Source organism: Coregonus lavaretus (genome assembly GCF_964263955.1).
Source record: "Coregonus lavaretus genome assembly, contig: HAP1_SCAFFOLD_5101, whole genome shotgun sequence".
NCBI classification, from domain to species: Eukaryota; Metazoa; Chordata; class Actinopteri; order Salmoniformes; family Salmonidae; genus Coregonus; species Coregonus lavaretus.
Window position 1 is genome coordinate 21,227 of NW_028161522.1, and position 22,128 is coordinate 43,354.

The following is a 22,128-nucleotide window of genomic DNA, read 5'->3' on the forward strand; positions in this document are numbered from 1 at the left end:
TAGCTATCACAACACAGCTAGCTCGCTAACGTTAGCATATTCACTAGCTAGCACAACACAGCTAGCTAGCGAAGGACACTGCACTAACCTGGCAGCTAACACAGGCAGCTGTTTTCATGGAAACTAGCTAATCCCGTTGTGATTTAATGATAATGTCAATACTAGCTACAGTGGTTAGCTAGCTTGGAGGAAGTAGTGTTGTGTAGCATTGCGTCTGTGCACTTAGCTAGCTACCATCCCTTAGCCTACATTGCATATGAAGTGTGACTGGCTCATCTGTAGCTGTACGGACTCAACGCCCTCTTTCATTTTTTTTTTGTTGGCTCCCACGTGGGGGGTTCGTTCTCTCCGATTGGCTCAAAGTGAAGTTGTCGGCCACTGACGAGCGTTGCGATTCATGCGTGTCGCTACCTGATCGTCACGCAGGAAGGAAGGGCCTCCCACGGTGATAAAGTACCTATCGGCAGTGAGATTTCTCAGTGCGTTTCATTATGCTTTGTTCACAAAACATTGAAGGGTGTTTTATTTGTAACTGTTCTAAGAAACCATCAGAAAGCCGAACGAGTGCACACGCCTAGACTCACTGTTAGTCTACACCTTTTCTTTTACGAAGCATGTGTCAAATACAATGTTACGCTGCTTCAACGTCTCTAATCTGGAACTCGTGTTGATATGAGGCCTTTGGAAATGGCAGCTATACATTATGTTGAGTGAAACCAGGTGTGCATCCCAAAATGGCACCGTATTCTCTGTGTATTCCCCTAATGGGCCCTGGTCAAAAGTAGTGCACTAAATAGGGAATATGGTGCCATTTGGGACCCCATACAAGGTCTATTCTACCATGTATTAAGACATGAAGCAAGTGAAACAAGACAACGTGACTCGGAGCTCATCAGTGTTGCCTTGACCTGTGAGCGGTTGGTCGGTGCCAGAGGAAGTCATGGAATAATGTGTGCGGTAATGAGGCTGTATCAAACCTACCTGATCCAGAGTCAAACTTCGTCTCTGACCTGCAAAAGGGAGACAATGGATTTTAGTCAATGTCTCTTTTCTCTAACCTACAAAATACAACTTTACAACAAGCATCAGGCACTTCAAAGGTAAAAAAAAAAAAAAAAAAAAAAAGGATAAATGAAATTGTTTTCTCTCCTCTCCTTGATGTACATGGGATGTCCTTCCCAACCCGGAGGGAAACAGGTGACCTGGTAACGAAGCTCGTCAGCTACAGTTAACCTTCACTGGGACAGGGGAAGGCCAAGGGCTCTTTAACCAATCAGAGAGAGACTAGGGACTAAGAGGAGGGAAAGTGGCTCTTTAACCAATCAGAGAGAGACTAGGGACTAAGAGGGAAAGTGGCTCTTGAACCAATCAGAGAGAGACTAGGGACTAAGAGGAGGGAAAGTGGCTCTTGAACCAATCAGAGAGAGACTAGAAGGGACTAAAGGGGGGGGGGGGGGGGGGGGGGGCACTGACTCCGAGGAGAGGAAGGTTAGACCAAATCAGGAGGAGATCGGGAGCGGGGGGGTACAGTAATGACGTCACCAACCATCTAAACTTACTTGAACAGCGGGGCGCCGCAGACAACACAGGTGAAGATACCATCCTCTTTATAGTCGGTGTATTCCCCTCTGAAGGCACTGGGAAAGAGGAGACGGATCGACTCTAGTTACAGTAGTACGGTTTAGTCATTTATCCAGAGTGACTTACAGTTAGTGCAGTCAACTTATGACAGCTAGGAAGGAGATTTTTCTTCCATAAAAAGGAAGTTATAATCAAAGTCAGTGCTAGCAGTACACTAGGATCAGCTGTGATAGTTCTGTGTTACTAACAACGGCTATAAAAACGGGTTGTTTGGATCCTGGATGCAGCGTTCCAAGCCGTGCTGTATTGGTGTCAGACACACACACACATGCCTGCTAACAGTTACATCTGAACATTACCAACGCACAGGGGCGCAACTTTGGTTTTAGAAGTGGGGGGGGGGGGGGGGCAAAAATGTAATTTCAGAATGTCCCCAGTGAAAGTTGCGCCCCTGCCAATGCCCCTCAATAAGATTATCATGTTCATGTCCGAATTATCTCTTGTATTTATCTCAACTCGCACATTATTTCCCCCTTGCTTCCAGCCTGGCATTTAGTTTGGTGCAGCGGGGGGTTAATATAAGCCAGTCCGACCTCGGAAAACAATGTTTCACTTTTGAATATCGATATCTGTAGTACCATACATACGAGTGAACGGCGCCCAGACTAGATGAGACAACTTTTTTCCCCCTGAGCCAGTCGAAATCACGCATCAACGTCATTATCGTGGACGTATCCAAGTAAAACCCAACCATTTTGTTTAGAACAGATGAGTCCCTTTGCATAGCAACTACGTAGCAACATGACCAAAATAACCAGATTTTTGTACGGACTATATCTTCTGGTGGAAGAATTAAAAATGGTATGAATTTACTTATCAAAATAACGTTTGAATGAAAACATGTAATTCTTTGTTATTTTAATACGTTGGTGACAGTTTCATAAAAACAATAAGGCACGCGAGGCAGTGCTGTATCATGAAGACAGTCCCGGGTTCATGGGTTCACTGCAAACAAAGCCATGTACCTGTGACTGTATTCATGATACAGCAGCACTAAACTCTTGTGCCTTAATGTTCAGTTATGGATCAGCTGTTTATAGGCATCTGTGCTGCTAACAACAGTTATGGATCAGCTGTTTATAGGCATCTGTGCTGCTAACAACAGTTATGGATCAGCTGTTTATAGGTATCTGTGCTACTAACAATGATTATGTGTCTAAAAAAAAAAAAACCCGGGCTCTGGTCGTTTGGGTATCGAAGCCACAGAAATGGGGAAGTGTCCCGTGGTGGAGAGCCACAGACCACAATGTAGGTTACAGCCACACCAGCTTAGAACAGCTTGGCAACAGGGGCTATGGCTGGGCCCACAAGCTTTAGGCCTGGCCAGAACCGAACCCAGTTGGAGGGGGAGGGGGGGGGGGCCTACCACCAGCCGACCTCGTTTCCCTGGACGCGTCCCAAATGCCCCTTCCCTATATTGTACACCAGTTTTAACCAGGGTGCATTGGGGTCCTGGTCAAAAGTAGTGCACTAAATAGGGAATCGGGTTCCATTTGGGACACAGACTCCGCCTCCACCAACCAACCACCATCCAGGGCATTTTTCACATTCCTCCCTCAAAATGGTCCGACAAACCCTTTCCCCACGTGTGTCCTGCCAGGGAGGGAGGGAGGGAGGGAGGGAGGGAGGGGAGGGGAGGGGAGGGGAGGGGAGGGGAGGGGAGGGGAGGGGTAGAGACTAGTGTCACTGAGTTTCTTCTTCTTTTATGTCCCAAATGGCACCCCTATTCCGTATATAGAGCACTGTTTTTTTGACCAGAGCCCAATAGGAGAACAGGGTGGCATTTGGGTCGTCCCACTGTATTTTCCAGCGAACTACTGTTTTGCTGCCGACCGACTAGAGACACGCTGCAACCTCCCAAGGCAGGTTAGTGAGGTCACAGCCAGGGCCTTTAGGATAAAGCCAGCCAAGCTTTAACGTCGACGTGACACAGGAATGTTCTGGAATGTTCCGTTGGGGGGGGGGGGGGAAATGACGGCTCGTGGAACGTGACTGACCAATCAGAGCAGCAAAATAACTATGAACTGCGAAAAACAAAACAAAAACAAAAAAATCACATGCATCTTACACCATATTTACGCAATAATTACTACACCTCTTATTCCTTGCATTGGTGTTGACAGAAATGCATATTGTTATTTACCCCCCTAAATCAATTGACTTGATGGCGCAGTAGCAGTACTATAGAAATGTTTTGGCAAGAAATATGTTTTTGGGGGTCCCACACTCTACAGTGCATTCGGAAAGTATTCAGAACCCTTGACTTTTTCCCCACAATCTACACGCAATACCCCCATAATGACAAAGCAAAAAAACAGGTTTAGACATTTTTGCTAAATAAAATATTTACAAAAGTATTCAGACCCCTATTGCTACGAGACTCGAAATTGAGCTCAGGTGCATCCTGTTTCCATTGATCATCCTTGAGATGTTTCTACAACTTGATTGGAGTCCACCTGTGGTCAATTCAATTGATTGGATATGCTTTGGAAAGGCACAAACCTGTCTATATAAAAGGTCCCACAGTTGACAGTGCATGTCAGAGCAGAAACCAAGCCATGAGGTCGAAGGAATTGTCCGTAGAGCTCCGAGGCAGGATTGTGTCGAGGCACAGATCTGGGGAAGGGTACCAAAAGATTTCTGCAGCATTGAAGGTCCCCAAGAACACAGTGGCCTCCATTATTCTTAAATGAAAGAAGTTTGGAACCACCAAGACTCTTCCTAGAGCTGGCCGCCCGGCCAAACTGAGCAATCGGGGAGAAGGGCCTTGGTCAGGGAGGTGACCAAGAACCCGATGGTCACTCTGACAGAGCTTTAGAGTTCCTCTGTGGAGATGGGAGAACCTTCCAGAAGGACAACCATCTCTGCAGCACTCCACCAATCAGGCCTTTATGGTAGAGTGGCCAGACGGAAGCCACTCCTCAGTAAAAGGCACATGACAGCCCGCTTGGAGTTTGCCAAAAGGCACCTAAAGACTCTCAGACCATGAGGAACAAGATTCTCTGGTCTGATGAAACCAAGATTGAACTCTTTGGCCTGAATGCCAAGCGTCACGTCTAGAGGAAATCTGGCACCATCCCTACGGTGAAGCATGGTGGTGGCAGCATCATGCTGTGGGGATGTTTTCAGCGGCAGGGACTGGGAGACTAGTCAGGATCGAGGGAAAGATGAAAGTAGCAAAGTACAGAGAGATCCTTGATGAAAACCTGCTCCAGAGCGCTCAGGACCTCAGACTGGGGTGAAAGTTCACCTTCCAACAGGACAATGACCCTTAGCACACAGCCAAGACAACGCAGGAGTGGCTTCGGGACAAGTCTCTGAATGTCCTTGAGTGTCCCAGCCTGAGCCCGGACTTGAACCTGATCGAACCTCTCTGGAGAGACCTGAAAATAGCTGTGCAGCAACGCTCCCCATCCAACCTGACAGAGCTTGAGAGGATCTGCAGAGAAGAATGGGAGAAACTCCCCAAATACAGGTGTGCCAAGCTTGTAGCGTCATACCCAAGAAGACTCGAGGCTGTAATCGCTGCCAAAGGTGCTTCAACAAAGTACTGGGTAAAGGGTCTGAATACTTATGTAAACATTATATTTCAGTTTGATAAAAACCTGTATTTGCTTTGTCATTATGGGGTATCGTGTGTAGATTGATGAGGGGGGGGAAAACGATTTAATCAATTTTAGAATAAGGCTGTAACATAACAAAATGTGGAAAAAGTCAAGGGGTCTGAATACTTTCCCAATGCTCTGTAGGCTTTGGGGGTCCCTTTACATTAGGCTTTGGGGGTCCCTATACATTAGGCGTAGGGGGTCCCTATACATTAGGCTTTGGGGGTCCAATACCTCTCTGTTCCTCTCTCCCTGGGTGACATGGAACTGCATGGGGGAGAGACGTTTCTTCAGCTCCTCCTGAGAGAAGGACTTGGGCCATGTCTTCTTGGTACGGCATGTTCCTATAGGAGGGGAGGAGGGGGAAAGAGTTAGGGTCTCAGAACCACTGCTGTGGCCAAGGGGGAGGGTGCATCTCCCCCGTTCTGACCCCCCCCCCCCCCCCCCCCCGCCTTTACTTGTCCCTCATCATTATAATCATCATCACTAGGGCCAGGAGTTTTTTTTCCCCAGGTCAGGAGAAACTCAGGACCCTAGCTACTCATCACACTCCCTGTCTAAACACGATGCTCAGGCACTGCCCTCTCATATCACTCAGGTTCCAGGCAAGATGTACACACGTTGATCACTTCAGAAATATACAAACAAAAATGTCATACACAATCTAGTATAGGGACTGAGTGGAGAAGGTGGCATGCAAACTTTGGTTTTTAGATGTTTTAGATTGTAATTACTTGACTCTTGCCTGGAACCGACCATTCTTTTGCATTGATTGTGACCTCTACAGTTAGTGTGTGTGTGGTGGGTGGGGGGGGTGGGGGGGGTGCTACGGCCAAAGCACGTCCTGGAGCTGACCAGACCGGTTCCACAGGCTAACAAAACCTAATATTGTGGAACCTAGTCTAGGTAATCTCTCCTGGACAGAATATGTAAAACGTCAATCATCTGACCAAATTACATGGGATTTCAGTTCTGGGATAAACCGAGATGAAGTCTAGGCGATTTCATCTAGTGTAAAACATTAGGTTAAAATGTTAGGCCATTGTGAGAACAGAGCAGAAATGCATGGATAACATTCTCAAACGAAATTGGTTGTGAACATAGACTCACTCACTCACTCACTCTAGCTTGGTAGGCAGTATGCACTAGTCAGTCTCCAGTGAAGATGTTCTGGTGTTCATGGAAGGTTATTTAGCCAAAAGCTATTACACCCCTTAAAGGGATACGTCGGGATGTTGGCAGTGAGGCCCTTTAACTACTTCCCCAGAATCAGATGAACTCGTGGATACCATTTTTATGTCTCCGTGTCCAGCATGAAGGACGTTAAGAGGTCAATTCACGAGCCAATGATAACTAGCGTTAGCACAATGACTGGAAGTCTATGGTATCTGCTAGCATCCCTTTAAGGACGCTACACACCCCGGAGCGGAGCGCGGATTAAACGGAACGGACGGTATACCATTTAGGGCCCTAGCTGTCAGATCTGGAACTGTCTAATGGTTCCAACGCCAGACTGTGTTAGAGCCCTTTACAATTATTTTGGGTTGTGGAATAAGATCACAAGACCATCCGTGACAGTGTGGAACCGTCAGACACTTCCAGATCTGACAGTGTGGAACCGTTAAGACACTTCCAGATCTGACAGTGTGGAACCGTTAAGACACTTCCAGATCTGACAGTGTGGAACCGTTAAGACACTTCCAGATCTGACAGTGTGGAACCGTTAAGACACTTCCAGATCTGACAGTGTGGAACCGTTAAGACACTTCCAGATCTGACAGTGTGGAACCGTTAAGACACTTCCAGATCTGACAGTGTGGAACCGTTAAGACACTTCCAGATCTGACAGTGTGGAACCGTTAAGACACTTCCAGATCTGACAGTGTGGAACCGTCAGACACTTCCAGATCTGACAGTGTGGACCCATTAAGACACTTCCAGATCTGACAGTGTGGACCCGTTAAGACACTTCCAGATCTGACAGTGTGGACCAGTTAAGACACTTCCAGATCTGACAGTGTGGAACCGTCAGACACTTCCAGATCTGACAGTGTGGACCCATTAAGACACTTCCAGATCTGACAGTGTGGACCCGTTAAGACACTTCCAGATCTGACAGTGTGGAACCGTCAGACACTTCCAGATCTGACAGTGTGGACCCATTAAGACACTTCCAGATCTGACAGTGTGGACCCGTTAAGACACTTCCAGATCTGACAGTGTGGAACCGTCAGACACTTCCAGATCTGACAGTGTGGACCCGTTAAGACACTTCCAGATCTGACAGTGTGGAACCGTCAGACACTTCCAGATCTGACAGTGTGGAACCGTCAGACACTTCCAGATCTGACAGTGTGGAACCGTCAGACACTTCCAGATCTGACAGTGTGGAACCGTTAAGACACTTCCAGATCTGACAGTGTGGAACCGTTAAGACACTTCCAGATCTGACAGTGTGGAACCGTTAAGACACTTCCAGATCTGACAGTGTGGAACCGTTAAGACACTTCCAGATCTGACAGTGTGGAACCGTTAAGACACTTCCAGATCTGACAGTGTGGAACCGTCAGACACTTCCAGATCTGACAGTGTGGACCCATTAAGACACTTCCAGATCTGACAGTGTGGACCCGTTAAGACACTTCCAGATCTGACAGTGTGGACCAGTTAAGACACTTCCAGATCTGACAGTGTGGAACCGTCAGACACTTCCAGATCTGACAGTGTGGACCCATTAAGACACTTCCAGATCTGACAGTGTGGACCCGTTAAGACACTTCCAGATCTGACAGTGTGGACCCGTTAAGACACTTCCAGATCTGACAGTGTGGAACCGTTAAGACACTTCCAGATCTGACAGTGTGGAACCGTTAAGACACTTCCAGATCTGATAGTGTGGAACCGTCAGACACTTCCAGATCTGACAGTGTGGACCCATTAAGACACTTCCAGATCTGACAGTGTGGACCCGTTAAGACACTTCCAGATCTGATAGTGTGGAACCGTCAGACACTTCCAGATCTGACAGTGTGGACCCATTAAGACACTTCCAGATCTGACAGTGTGGAACCGTTAAGACACTTCCAGATCTGACAGTGTGGACCCGTTAAGACACTTCCAGATCTGACAGTGTGGAACCGTCAGACACTTCCAGATCTGACAGTGTGGAACCGTTAAGACACTTCCAGATCTGACAGTGTGGAACCGTTAAGACACTTCCAGATCTGACAGTGTGGAACCGTTAAGACACTTCCAGATCTGATTGACACAACATATTATTTGGCACGTCTTCTGACCCAGAGTATGGTGGTTCCAACACCAGAATAGGAACCCTCAGTCGGGACCGCCGAGCGCTGAAGCACGTAGCGCGTAAAAATCATCCGTCCTTGGTTGCAACACTCACTACCGTGTTCCAAACTGCCTCTGGAAGCAACATCAGTACAAGAACTGTTCGTCGGGAGCTTCATGAAATGGGTTTCCATGGCCCGAGCAGCCGCACGCAAGCCTAAGATCACCACGCGCAATGCCAAGCGTCGGCCGGAGTGGTGTAAAGCTCGCCCGCCATTGGACTCTGGAGCAGTGGAAACGCATTCTCTGGAGTGATGAATCACGCTTCACCATCTGGCAGTCCGATGGACGAATCTGGGTTTTGGCGGATGCCAGGAGAACGCTACCGGCCCGAATGCATGGTGCCAACTGTAAAGTTTGGTGGAGGAGGAATAATGGTCTGGGGCTGTTTTTCATGGTTTGGGCTAAGCCCCTTAGTTCCAGTGAAGGGAAAGCCTGTACAGAGCCCTGACCTCAACCCCATCAAACACCTTTGGGATGAATTGGAACGCCGACTGCGAGCCAGGCCTAGTCGCCCAACATCAGTGCCCGACCTCACTAATGCTCGTGGCTGAATGGAAATACCCGCAGCAATGTTCCAACATCTAGTGGAAAGCCTTCCCAGAAGAGTGGAGGCTGTTATAGCAGCAAAGGGGGGAACCAACTCCATATTAATGCCCATGATTTTGGAATGAGATGTTGGACGAGCAGGTGTCCACATACCTTTGGTCATGTAGAGTAACTCAAGAAATCTGTCATTAATTTTGACGAGGAGAACTTAGTCGCTAAAATGTTACATCTAAACTATGTGCTGCAGTATTTCTCAAGTGAAAAAATGAGCATGAGAACGAGTCGTCTATTGTTGAATGACAACACTTAACTGAAGAATCCCTTAACTGAAGACTTCGGCTCCTGAACTTCGGCTCGCCTCGAGAGAAAAAAAACAAAAAGTTTGAACAAACAGCCGAAACAAGCCTTGACGAAGGCCAATACCAACAAAAAAACGTCACAAAACGTTGTCATAATATATGCACAAACTTTTCCTAAACTTTTTCAAAACGGGAAGCATGAGGACTCCTTCATGGTCACTATACAAGGAATAGGGTGCCATTTGGGACCCTCCCTTAGTGTGCTGCGGCGGACATTATTGTTTCTTTAAAGGAAGTAACTTTGTTTTTCCTTTTTTGGAGGGGAACGTTGGGATTTTCCCAGTGCGGAGTCGGAATCTGGCTGCCGGTGAGGTCGTTCCCGTGTCAGGTTTTGGGGAGGGGTTCTTCTCTCTTACGGACGATGTGGAGAATTCCTCCCTGTTAGATTGAAACCATGTGAATGGAGTAAACACAGGGGCTTTAAAAAGGGCTGGTAAGTGAATGGACTCCATTGATACCCCCCCCTTTTCTCTGTCCCGTGGGGGGGGAAGTTACTTTTTAACACACGAGGGGTTGAACTACGAAGGGGGTTGGAGTGTGTCTGTGTATCGAATGAAGGTGCTTTAAACTGAAACAGAACTGCCTCCATGTGTGAGGTGTAAGGGGGGTGGTATAGGGTACTCTCATACGGACTGACTGACTGTGTGAGGTGTAAGGGGGGTGGTATAGGGTACTCTCCTACTGACTGACTGACTGACTGTGTGAGGTAAGGGGGGTGGTATAGGGTACTCTCCTACTGACTGACTGACTGTGTGAGGTAAGGGGGGTGGGTATAGGGTACTCTCCTACTGACTGACTGTGTGAGGTAAGGGGGGGTGGTATAGGGTACTCTCCTACTGACTGACTGACTGACTGTGTGAGGTAAGGGGGGTGGTATAGGGTACTCTCCTACTGACTGACTGACTGTGTGAGGTAAGGGGGGTGGTATAGGGTACTCTCCTACTGACTGACTGACTGTGTGAGGTAAGGGGGGTGGTATAGGGTACTCTCCTACTGACTGACTGACTGACTGTGTGAGGTAAGGGGGGTGGTATAGGGTACTCTCCTACTGACTGACTGACTGTGTGAGGTAAGGGGGGTGGTATAGGGTACTCTCCTACTGACTGACTGACTGTGTGAGGTAAGGGGGGTGGTATAGGGTACTCTCCTACTGACTGACTGACTGTGTGAGGTAAGGGGGGTGGTATAGGGTACTCTCCTACTGACTGACTGACTGTGTGAGGTAAGGGGGGTGGTATAGGGTACTCTCCTACTGACTGACTGACTGTGAGGTAAGGGGGGGTGGTATAGGGTACTCTCCTACTGACTGACTGACTGTGTGAGGTAAGGGGTGTGGTATAGGGTACTCTCCTACTGACTGACTGACTGTGTGAGGTAAGGGGGGTGGTATAGGGTACTCTCCTACTGACTGACTGACTGACTGACTGTGTGAGGTAAGGGGGGGTGGTATAGGGTACTCTCCGACTGACTGACTGACTGACTGACTGTGTGAGGTAAGGGGGGGTGGTATAGGGTACTCTCCGACTGACTGACTGACTGACTGACTGTGTGAGGTAAGGGGGGTGGTATAGGGTACTCTCCTACTGACTGACTGACTGTGTGAGGTAAGGGGGGTGGTATAGGGTACTCTCCTACTGACTGACTGACTGACTGACTGTGTGAGGTAAGGGGGGGTGGTATAGGGTACTCTCCGACTGACTGACTGACTGACTGACTGTGTGAGGTAAGGGGGGTGGTATAGGGTACTCTCCTAATGACTGACTGACTGTGAGGTAAGGGGGGGTGGTATAGGGTACTCTCCTACTGACTGACTGACTGACTGACTGTGTGAGGTAAGGGGGGTGGTATAGGGTACTCTCCTACTGACTGACTGACTGACTGACTGTGTGAGGTAAGGGGGGTGGTATAGGGTACTCTCCTACTGACTGACTGACTGACTGACTGTGTGAGGTAAGGGGGGTGGTATAGGGTACTCTCCTACTGACTGACTGACTGACTGTGTGAGGTAAGGGGTGGTGGTATAGGGTACTCTCCTACTGACTGACTGACTGTGTGAGGTAAGGGGGGTGGTATAGGGTACTCTCCTACTGACTGACTGACTGTGTGAGGTAAGGGGGGGTGGTATAGGGTACTCTCCTACTGACTGACTGACTGTGTGAGGTAAGGGGTGTGGTATAGGGTACTCTCCTACTGACTGACTGACTGTGTGAGGTAAGGGGGGTGGTATAGGGTACTCTCCTACTGACTGACTGACTGACTGACTGTGTGAGGTAAGGGGGGGTGGTATAGGGTACTCTCCTACTGACTGACTGACTGTGTGAGGTAAGGGGGGTGGTATAGGGTACTCTCCTACTGACTGACTGACTGTGAGGTAAGGGGGGTGGTATAGGGTACTCTCCTACTGACTGACTGACTGTGTGAGGTAAGGGGTGGTGGTATAGGGTACTCTCCTACTGACTGACTGACTGACTGTGTGAGGTAAGGGGGGGTGGTATAGGGTACTCTCCTACTGACTGACTGACTGTGTGAGGTAAGGGGGGTGGTATAGGGTACTCTCCTACTGACTGACTGACTGTGTGAGGTAAGGGGGGTGGTATAGGGTACTCTCCTACTGACTGACTGACTGACTGTGTGAGGTAAGGGGGGTGGTATAGGGTACTCTCCTACTGACTGACTGACTGTGTGAGGTAAGGGGGGTGGTATAGGGTACTCTCCTACTGACTGACTGACTGACTGACTGTGTGAGGTAAGGGGGGTGGTATAGGGTACTCTCCTACTGACTGACTGACTGTGTGAGGTAAGGGGGGTGGTATAGGGTACTCTCCTACTGACTGACTGACTGTGTGAGGTAAGGGGGGTGGTATAGGGTACTCTCCTACTGACTGACTGACTGTGTGAGGTAAGGGGGGTGGTATAGGGTACTCTCCTACTGACTGACTGACTGTGTGAGGTAAGGGGGGTGGTATAGGGTACTCTCCTACTGACTGACTGACTGTGTGAGGTGTAAGGGGGGTGGTATAGGGTACTCTCCTACTGACTGACTGACTGTGTGAGGTAAGGGGGGTGGTATAGGGTACTCTCCTACTGACTGACTGACTGACTGTGTGAGGTAAGGGGGGTGGTATAGGGTACTCTCCTACTGACTGACTGACTGTGTGGGGTAAGGGGGGTGGTATAGGGTACTCTCCTACTGACTGACTGACTGTGTGAGGTAAGGGGGGTGGTATAGGGTACTCTCCTACTGACTGACTGACTGACTGTGTGAGGTAAGGGGGGTGGTATAGGGTACTCTCCTACTGACTGACTGTGTGAGGTAAGGGGGGTGGTATAGGGTACTCTCCTACTGACTGACTGACTGTGTGGGGTAAGGGGGGTGGTATAGGGTACTCTCCTACTGACTGACTGACTGACTGTGTGAGGTAAGGGGGGTGGTATAGGGTACTCTCCTACTGACTGACTGTGTGAGGTAAGGGGGGTGGTATAGGGTACTCTCCTACTGACTGACTGACTGACTGTGTGAGGTAAGGGGGGTGGTATAGGGTACTCTCCTACTGACTGACTGACTGACTGTGTGAGGTAAGGGGGGGTGGTATAGGGTACTCTCCTACTGACTGACTGACTGACTGACTGTGTGAGGTAAGGGGGGTGGTATAGGGTACTCTCCTACTGACTGACTGACTGACTGTGTGAGGTAAGGGGGGTGGTATAGGGTACTCTCCTACTGACTGACTGACTGTGTGAGGTAAGGGGGGTGGTATAGGGTACTCTCCTACTGACTGACTGACTGACTGTGTGAGGTAAGGGGGGTGGTATAGAGTACTCTCCTACTGACTGACTGACTGTGTGAGGTAAGGGGGGGTGGTATAGGGTACTCTCCTACTGACTGACTGACTGTGTGAGGTAAGGGGGGTGGTATAGGGTACTCTCCTACTGACTGACTGACTGACTGTGTGAGGTAAGGGGGGTGGTATAGGGTACTCTCCTACTGACTGACTGTGTGAGGTAAGGGGGGTGGTATAGGGTACTCTCCTACTGACTGACTGACTGACTGTGTGAGGTAAAGGGGGGTGGTATAGGGTACTCTCATACGGACTGACTGACTGTGTGAGGTAAGGGGGGTGGTATAGGGTACTCTCCTACTGACTGACTGACTGACTGTGTGAGGTAAAGGGGGGTGGTATAGGGTACTCTCCTACTGACTGACTGACTGACTGACTGTGTGAGGTAAGGGGGGTGGTATAGGGTACTCTCCTAATGACTGACTGACTGAGGTAAGGGGTGTGGTATAGGGTACTCTCCTACTGACTGACTGACTGTGTGAGGTAAGGGGGGGTGGTATAGGGTACTCTCCTACTGACTGACTGACTGTGTGAGGTAAGGGGGGTGGTATAGGGTACTCTCCTACTGACTGACTGACTGTGTGAGGTAAGGGGGGTGGTATAGGGTACTCTCCTACTGACTGACTGACTGTGTGAGGTAAGGGGGGGTGGTATAGGGTACTCTCCTACTGACTGACTGACTGTGTGAGGTAAGGGGGGTGGTATAGGGTACTCTCCTACTGACTGACTGACTGTGTGAGGTAAGGGGGGTGGTATAGGGTACTCTCCTACTGACTGACTGACTGACTGTGTGAGGTAAGGGGGGTGGTATAGGGTACTCTCCTACTGACTGACTGACTGTGTGAGGTAAGGGGGGTGGTATAGGGTACTCTCCTACTGACTGACTGACTGACTGTGTGAGGTAAGGGGTGTGGTATAGGGTACTCTCCTACTGACTGACTGACTGTGTGAGGTAAGGGGGGTGGTATAGGGTACTCTCCTACTGACTGACTGACTGTGTGGGGTAAGGGGGGTGGTATAGGGTACTCTCCTACTGGCTGACTGACTGACTGACTGTGTGAGGTAAGGGGGGTGGTATAGGGTACTCTCCTACTGACTGACTGACTGACTGACTGTGTGAGGTAAGGGGGGGTGGTATAGGGTACTCTCCGACTGACTGACTGACTGACTGACTGTGTGAGGTAAGGGGGGTGGTATAGGGTACTCTCCTAATGACTGACTGACTGTGAGGTAAGGGGGGGTGGTATAGGGTACTCTCCTACTGACTGACTGACTGACTGACTGTGTGAGGTAAGGGGGGTGGTATAGGGTACTCTCCTACTGACTGACTGACTGACTGACTGTGTGAGGTAAGGGGGGTGGTATAGGGTACTCTCCTACTGACTGACTGACTGACTGACTGTGTGAGGTAAGGGGGGTGGTATAGGGTACTCTCCTACTGACTGACTGACTGACTGTGTGAGGTAAGGGGTGGTGGTATAGGGTACTCTCCTACTGACTGACTGACTGTGTGAGGTAAGGGGGGTGGTATAGGGTACTCTCCTACTGACTGACTGACTGTGTGAGGTAAGGGGGGGTGGTATAGGGTACTCTCCTACTGACTGACTGACTGTGTGAGGTAAGGGGTGTGGTATAGGGTACTCTCCTACTGACTGACTGACTGTGTGAGGTAAGGGGGGTGGTATAGGGTACTCTCCTACTGACTGACTGACTGACTGACTGTGTGAGGTAAGGGGGGGTGGTATAGGGTACTCTCCTACTGACTGACTGACTGTGTGAGGTAAGGGGGGTGGTATAGGGTACTCTCCTACTGACTGACTGACTGTGAGGTAAGGGGGGTGGTATAGGGTACTCTCCTACTGACTGACTGACTGTGTGAGGTAAGGGGTGGTGGTATAGGGTACTCTCCTACTGACTGACTGACTGACTGTGTGAGGTAAGGGGGGGTGGTATAGGGTACTCTCCTACTGACTGACTGACTGTGTGAGGTAAGGGGGGTGGTATAGGGTACTCTCCCTCCGTACTGACTGACTGACTGTGTGAGGTAAGGGGGGGTGGTCCCCGGGTGGATAGGGGGTACTCTCCTACTGACTGACTGACTGTGTGTGAGGTAAGGGGGTGGTAAGGGTACTCCTCCTACTGACGACTGCTGTGTGAGGTAAGGGGGTATAGGGTACTCTCCTACTGACTGTGACTGACTGTGTGAGGTAAGGGGGGTGGTATAGGGTACTCTCCTACTGACTGACTGACTGTGTGAGGTAAGGGGGGTGGTATAGGGTACTCTCCTACTGACTGACTGACTGTGTGAGGTAAGGGGGTGGTATAGGGTACTCTCCTACTGACTGACTGACTGTGTGAGGTAAGGGGGGTGGTATAGGGTACTCTCCTACTGACTGACTGACTGTGTGAGGTTAAGGGGGTGGTATAGGGTACTCTCCTACTGACTGACTGACTGTGTGTGAGGTAAGGGGGGTGGTATAGGGTACTCTCCTACTGACTGACTGACTGTGTGAGGTAAGGGGGTGGTATAGGGTACTCTCCTACTGACTGACTGACTGACTGTGTGGAGGTAAGGGGGTGGTATAGGGTACTCCTCCTACTGACTGACTGACTGTGTGGGGTAAGGGGGGTGGTATAGGGGTACTCTCCTACTGACTGACTGACTGTGTGAGGTAAGGGGGGTGGTATAGGGTACTCTCCTACTGACTGACTGACTGACTGTGTGAGGTAAGGGGGGTGGTATAGGGTACTCTCCTACTGACTGACTGTGTGAGGTAAGGGGGGTGGTATAGGGTACTCTCCTACTGACTGACTGACTGTGTGGGTAAGGGGGTGGTATAGGGTACTCTCCTACTGACTGACTGACTGACTGTGTGAGGTAAGGGGGGTGGTATAGGGTACTCTCCTACTGACTGACTGTGTGAGGTAAGGGGGGTGGTATAGGGTACTCTCCTACTGACTGACTGACTGACTGTGTGAGGTAAGGGGGGTGGTATAGGGTACTCTCCTACTGACTGACTGACTGTGTGAGGTAAGGGGGGTGGTATAGGGTACTCTCCTACTGACTGACTGACTGACTGACTGTGTGAGGTAAGGGGGGTGGTATAGGGTACTCTCCTACTGACTGACTGACTGACTGTGTGAGGTAAGGGGGGTGGTATAGGGTACTCTCCTACTGACTGACTGACTGTGTGAGGTAAGGGGGGTGGTATAGGGTACTCTCCTACTGACTGACTGACTGTGTGAGGTAAGGGGGGTGGTATAGGGTACTCTCCTACTGACTGACTGACTGACTGTGTGAGGTAAGGGGGGTGGTATAGAGTACTCTCCTACTGACTGACTGACTGTGTGAGGTAAGGGGGGTGGTATAGGGTACTCTCCTACTGACTGACTGACTGACTGTGTGAGGTAAGGGGGGTGGTATAGGGTACTCTCCTACTGACTGACTGACTGTGTGAGGTAAGGGGGGTGGTATAGGGTACTCTCCTACTGACTGACTGACTGACTGTGTGAGGTAAGGGGGGTGGTATAGAGGTACTCTCCTACTGACTGACTGACTGTGTGAGGTAAGGGGGGTGGTATAGGGTACTCTCCTACTGACTGACTGACTGACTGTGTGAGGTAAGGGGGGTGGTATAGGGTACTCTCCTACTGACTGACTGACTGTGTGAGGTAAGGGGGTGGTATAGGGTACTCTCCTACTGACTGACTGACTGACTGTGTGAGGTAAGGGGGGTGGTATAGGGTACTCTCCTACTGACTGACTGTGTGAGGTAGGGGGGTGGTATAGGGTACTCTCCTACTGACTGACTGACTGACTGTGTGAGGTAAAGGGGGGTGGTATAGGGTACTCTCCTACTGACTGACTGACTGACTGACTGTGTGAGGTAAGGGGGGTGGTATAGGGTACTCTCCTAATGACTGACTGACTGAGGTAAGGGGTGTGGTATAGGGTACTCTCCTACTGACTGACTGACTGTGTGAGGTAAGGGGGGTGGTATAGGGTACTCTCCTACTGACTGACTGACTGTGTGAGGTAAGGGGGTGGTATAGGGTACTCTCCTACTGACTGACTGACTGTGTGAGGTAAGGGGGGTGGTATAGGGTACTCTCCTACTGACTGACTGACTGTGTGAGGTAAGGGGGGTGGTATAGGGTACTCTCCTACTGACTGACTGACTGACTGTGTGAGGTAAGGGGGGTGGTATAGGGTACTCTCCTACTGACTGACTGACTGTGTGAGGTAAGGGGGGTGGTATAGGGTACTCTCCTACTGACTGACTGACTGACTGTGTGAGGTAAGGGGTGTGGTATAGGGTACTCTCCTACTGACTGACTGACTGTGTGAGGTAAGGGGGTGGTATAGGGTACTCTCCTACTGACTGACTGACTGACTGTGTGAGGTAAGGGGGGTGGTATAGGGTACTCTCCTACTGACTGACTGACTGTGTGAGGTAAGGGGGGGTGGTATAGGGTACTCTCCTACTGACTGACTGACTGTGTGAGGTAAGGGGGGGATGGTGTACTCCATTGACCCCTCTCTGTTCTTTGGGAAGGGGTGTAGTGAAAGAGAATGAGGGAAACTACCCACTGTTTCCATTTGTCTTCTGAGAGCCAGTAAAGAACTCGACTTGGAATGTGGCCCCTAATGGCACCATTGGGTGTCATAGGGCTCTGGTCTAAAGTGTGCACTATATAGGGAATAGGGTGCCACTAGGGAAGCCCTTGGTATGCGGCCCTGTGCCTGTAGCCCTGCCCATGACTATGTTCTGATGTAGCTAGGGTCAACCTTACAAATTAGCACATTTTTCAACCTCAAGTGTAAATATTGTTTCCTAATTGTAAGCAAGGTTTGTTCTCTGCTACCCCCGCTTGCTTATTTTAACTTGTCAAATGTATGGCTTTTCATTCCCCGACCTTCTTTTTATCTCCCTCCCTCCCACCCTCCCTCCCTCCCTCCTTCCCACCCTCCCCTCCCTCCCCTCCTCCCTCCCGTCTCCACCATCGGACTCTCTCTCCCGCCTTCACTCTCTCCAGTCTCTCCCTCCCTCCCTTTAGGTGGTTCTCCCAACCCAATCCGTCTCCGTGTTGATCCAGACCGAGCAGAGCTTCAGTGTGGTATTTCATGATGACTGTGAGCAATACTTTAGGGGTATTTTATGGTATTGTAGCCACAAACAGTGAATTAAAATGAGACCATTCAACAACGTCAGGTCACAGATTATTAACCAGTAATTGGCTTCTGAAACATGGTCTAATACCAACATAATATATTAATAATACATTAATAATAATAAAAATCTAATACAGCCATATTAAACCTCTGCCATTAGAGAAGTACAGGGGTGACGTGAAGAAAGTAAGATGCTGGTTTCTAGACATCTAAACCCCAAATCTCTCTGGATAAAAGAAGTTGACGTTAGCCAAGCAAAAACAGCATTAAAAAACACACAGTATGTTAGATGCAAGCTGAAAGAAGGCACGCAGTGAGTTATTGGTTATTCCATGACCAGCTGAAATAGGCAGCAGTCAAGGTTTGTAGCTGAGAAGAGATGGCTTAGCAGAATGTGAGAAGGGTTGTATTGACTACTGCAGTAAAACACCACAATCGCCAAGCTTTGACTAAACACGTTTGAATCTCTATATATTTTAATATTTCCAAATGTAGTCATTACACCTCTCGCAAATAAACCTGCTAGCTGTAAACAAGCTATGAATTTGACTTCAATGCTACAATAATTACAATAAATGATCAAACATTAACTTAATAAATACTATTGTAGGTGTTTTTTTTCTGCAGGAGACAATCACCACACCACCTTCATAAAAAAAAAAAAAAAAAACATCTCAAGGAGATCAAGAGGCAGAGCAGAACAGAGCAGAGCACGACAGAGAGGCACACCACACAGCGCCAAGCTCAACCTGAAGGGAGCCCACACGGCTTCAGAGCAACAGGCTTGGCATTGGTGATCAGGTGCAGCAGATTGAACCCCGACATGGCTGCTTCTGATTGGCTGGGCCTGTCAGCTGCTGTCTGCTGATTGGAGGAGAGAGAGGACACGCCCGACTGACACACGCTGTCTAGGAGGGGAGGGGAGGGAGGGAGGGATGGGGGAGGCTATGCTACTCAGGCTGAGAGAGGGAGGGGAGGGAGGGAGGGAGGGAGGGAGGGGAGGGAGGGAGGGAGGGGAGGGAGGGAGGGAGGAGGGAGGGAGGGAGGGAGGGAGGGAGGGAGGGAGGGGAGGGAGCAGGCAGAGGGAGAGAAAACAACAAACATAGGTCAAAGGTCACAGGTCAATCACTGTACACTGTTAGACAGACAGACAGACAGACAGCAGGGTCTGATCCATCCACCGACCGACGTCCCCCTTTTTTCATGCAGGGCTGATGCTGTAGGACGATTGGTTAACAGACACGAGGAGAATGGACAGACTGACAGACAGAGCCTTGACGGACAGAGGCATGTTGAAGACATCGATCCAGAATGAAATATTCACCTCCAGTTTAAGGCATTTGAAGTTGACCCAGAGGTGAGGATGAGACAGTTATGGAAGGACATTAAAATCAGAATGTTAGGGTTCATTATTAGTACAGGATTATAGATAAGTCATATTATTATTGGTCGATTATTTGGAATAAGTACCATATAATGTTGTGCATGGCTGTCTTTACCCTCTGGACAGTGCCTGGTTATAGAGGACCACAGTATGAGTCATAATACCCAGAAAACCTAGAGGTCAAACAGGGAAATGGTTCCAATCGTTTTTCCACCATTCATTTTTCCCCATAGGGGATTTTAGGAACCCTTAATATAAAGGGCTGTGTTTCGTGTAGGCTCACCCTGGCGTGACGTTTTGATAACAATGTCAAATCTCTCTAGGACAATTAATTTTCCAACAATTAATGTTGGAAAAACAATTGGAATAACTTCCCTGTTTGACCGCTAAGTTTTCTGGGTATTATGACACCTCCATTGTGGGGCTCTATTTGCGCTGGAGTGGAGTGTGATGAGACCGACAGCATCTAATCCTAATCCCAACCCAGTCCCTAATCTGGGGTTATGACACAGTCAGGCGGTGGTTACTCTACCTAGACGAGTGGCTAGCAGCGGGGCCGTATGGGGGTCCTGGTCTGTCTCAGGGACAACTGTAGAGCCACACGGCCCACACGCCTTAGCAGGACAGCCATGGCAGGGCAGGCACACAATCAGAGAAAGACAGACCAAGCTACAAGGAGAGAGAGAGGGGGGGGGGGGGTGAGTGGGAACTGTAGCTGAGTTGGAGCGTGGGTGTGTGTGATGTTGGAAGGTGACACACATTTCGGGACCCCCACAGGCTACAAAGAAAGCCGTTGTTGGCGACACAGAGAGATAGATAGAAAGTGTGTGTGTGTGTGTGAGGTTACAGTGAGTTAGAATAGCGTGGAGGGAGGGACATCTAGTGGTGAATCTGGAGATGTGATTATTAAGCAAGGCTTTTCCTGCTGTGTGTGTGTGTGTCAGAGAGAGAGACAGAGACAGAGACAGAGACAGAGAGAGAGAGAGACAGAGAGAGAGAGAGAGAGACAGAGAGAGAGAGAGACAGAGAGAGAGAGAGACAGAGAAAGAGAGAGAGAGAGAGAGAGAGAGAGAGCAGAGAGAGACAGAGAGAGACAGAGAGAGACAGAGAGAGACAGAGAGAGACAGAGAGAGGACAGAGAGAGACAGAGACAGAGACAGAGAGAGAGAGAGAGAGAGAGAGAGATGCATAGAAGGTTAGTACAAACCAAGCAGCCTTGAAATGTTCAGGTAAAATAGAGTTGTAGATCTGTTATTTTCGGTGTACTTGTTGTATACTTCAGTATAATTAGCCATGACTAAAAAGGGCTTGCTGGTTTACTTGAATTGTTGTTGTTGGGATGACGGGATAACATTCCTAGGATGAACTCAGCCGTCTAGCTGCAGTACCAACATCCACCACAGGGTGGCAGAAGTAGAGAAGGAAACTATAATAATAATAATAATTTAATAATAGACAACCTTTCAAAAAACTAGACAACCTTTCACAACATTACTGAGGTCCAACCAAGGCGCTAGCTGACACTGGGTCAAAACTTGGGCCTGATACGTTTGAAAAGTTCTGATTTAGGTGACGACGCAGGGCTAGTGTTTCCCCAAACTCGTCCTCAGGACCCCCAAGGGGTGCACGTTCTGGTTTTTGCCCTAGCACTACACAGCTGATTCAAATAATCAAAGCTTGATGATTAGTTGATTATTTTAAAATCAGCTGCGTAGTGCTGGGGGCACAAACCAAAACGTGCACCCCTTGGGGGTCCTGAGGACGGAGTTTGGGGAAACCCTGATGTAGTCTAACAAGACCATTGTTGTTGAGAAAAAAAGATCAAAACAAGCCCTGCCAAAATACCAGTTGGAAAATACAGTAGTGTAGCTGCAAGCAAAACTGGATAAAGCTGAACTCCACAAAAATGTGTGCGGAGGTGGAACGTGATAAAACACAGTTAGCCTAGCTAGGGGCTTCTTCTGGACTTAATACAGAACTAGTATGGCCTTATATAGAGCTTAGTATGGCCTTATATAGAGCTGCGGCTGAGCTATGATGCTGGACTGAAGCTGAGTGCTCCCTCTCCCCCCCCCTCCCTCTCTCCCCCCCTCCCTCCCTCCCTCTCCCTCCCTCCCTCCACCATAATAGAGAGAAACAGTCCAAGGGATCCAGAGAACCTGCAGATCAGTAAACACTGTATCATGCTCCCAGCCCATTAGCTCTACTGGCAGAATAGAAAGACAGGCCT

At 49.3% G+C, this 22,128-nt stretch overlaps 1 pseudogene across 1 annotated transcript in view; it reads right to left on the reverse strand.

The window, feature by feature from the left end:
• LOC311120462 (methionine-R-sulfoxide reductase B3-like) overlaps positions 1-20,563 on the reverse strand; it is a 33,810-nt pseudogene extending 13,247 nt beyond the window's left edge. The window contains exons 1-4 of the transcript XR_014615903.1: positions 20,431-20,563; positions 5,481-5,590; positions 1,560-1,637; positions 982-1,010 (exon numbers count right to left, since the gene is read on the reverse strand). The product of XR_014615903.1 is annotated as a methionine-R-sulfoxide reductase B3-like (transcript). The remainder of the gene's footprint in view (positions 1-981; positions 1,011-1,559; positions 1,638-5,480; positions 5,591-20,430) is intronic.
• Between the last annotated feature and the right edge of the window lie 1,565 nt (positions 20,564-22,128).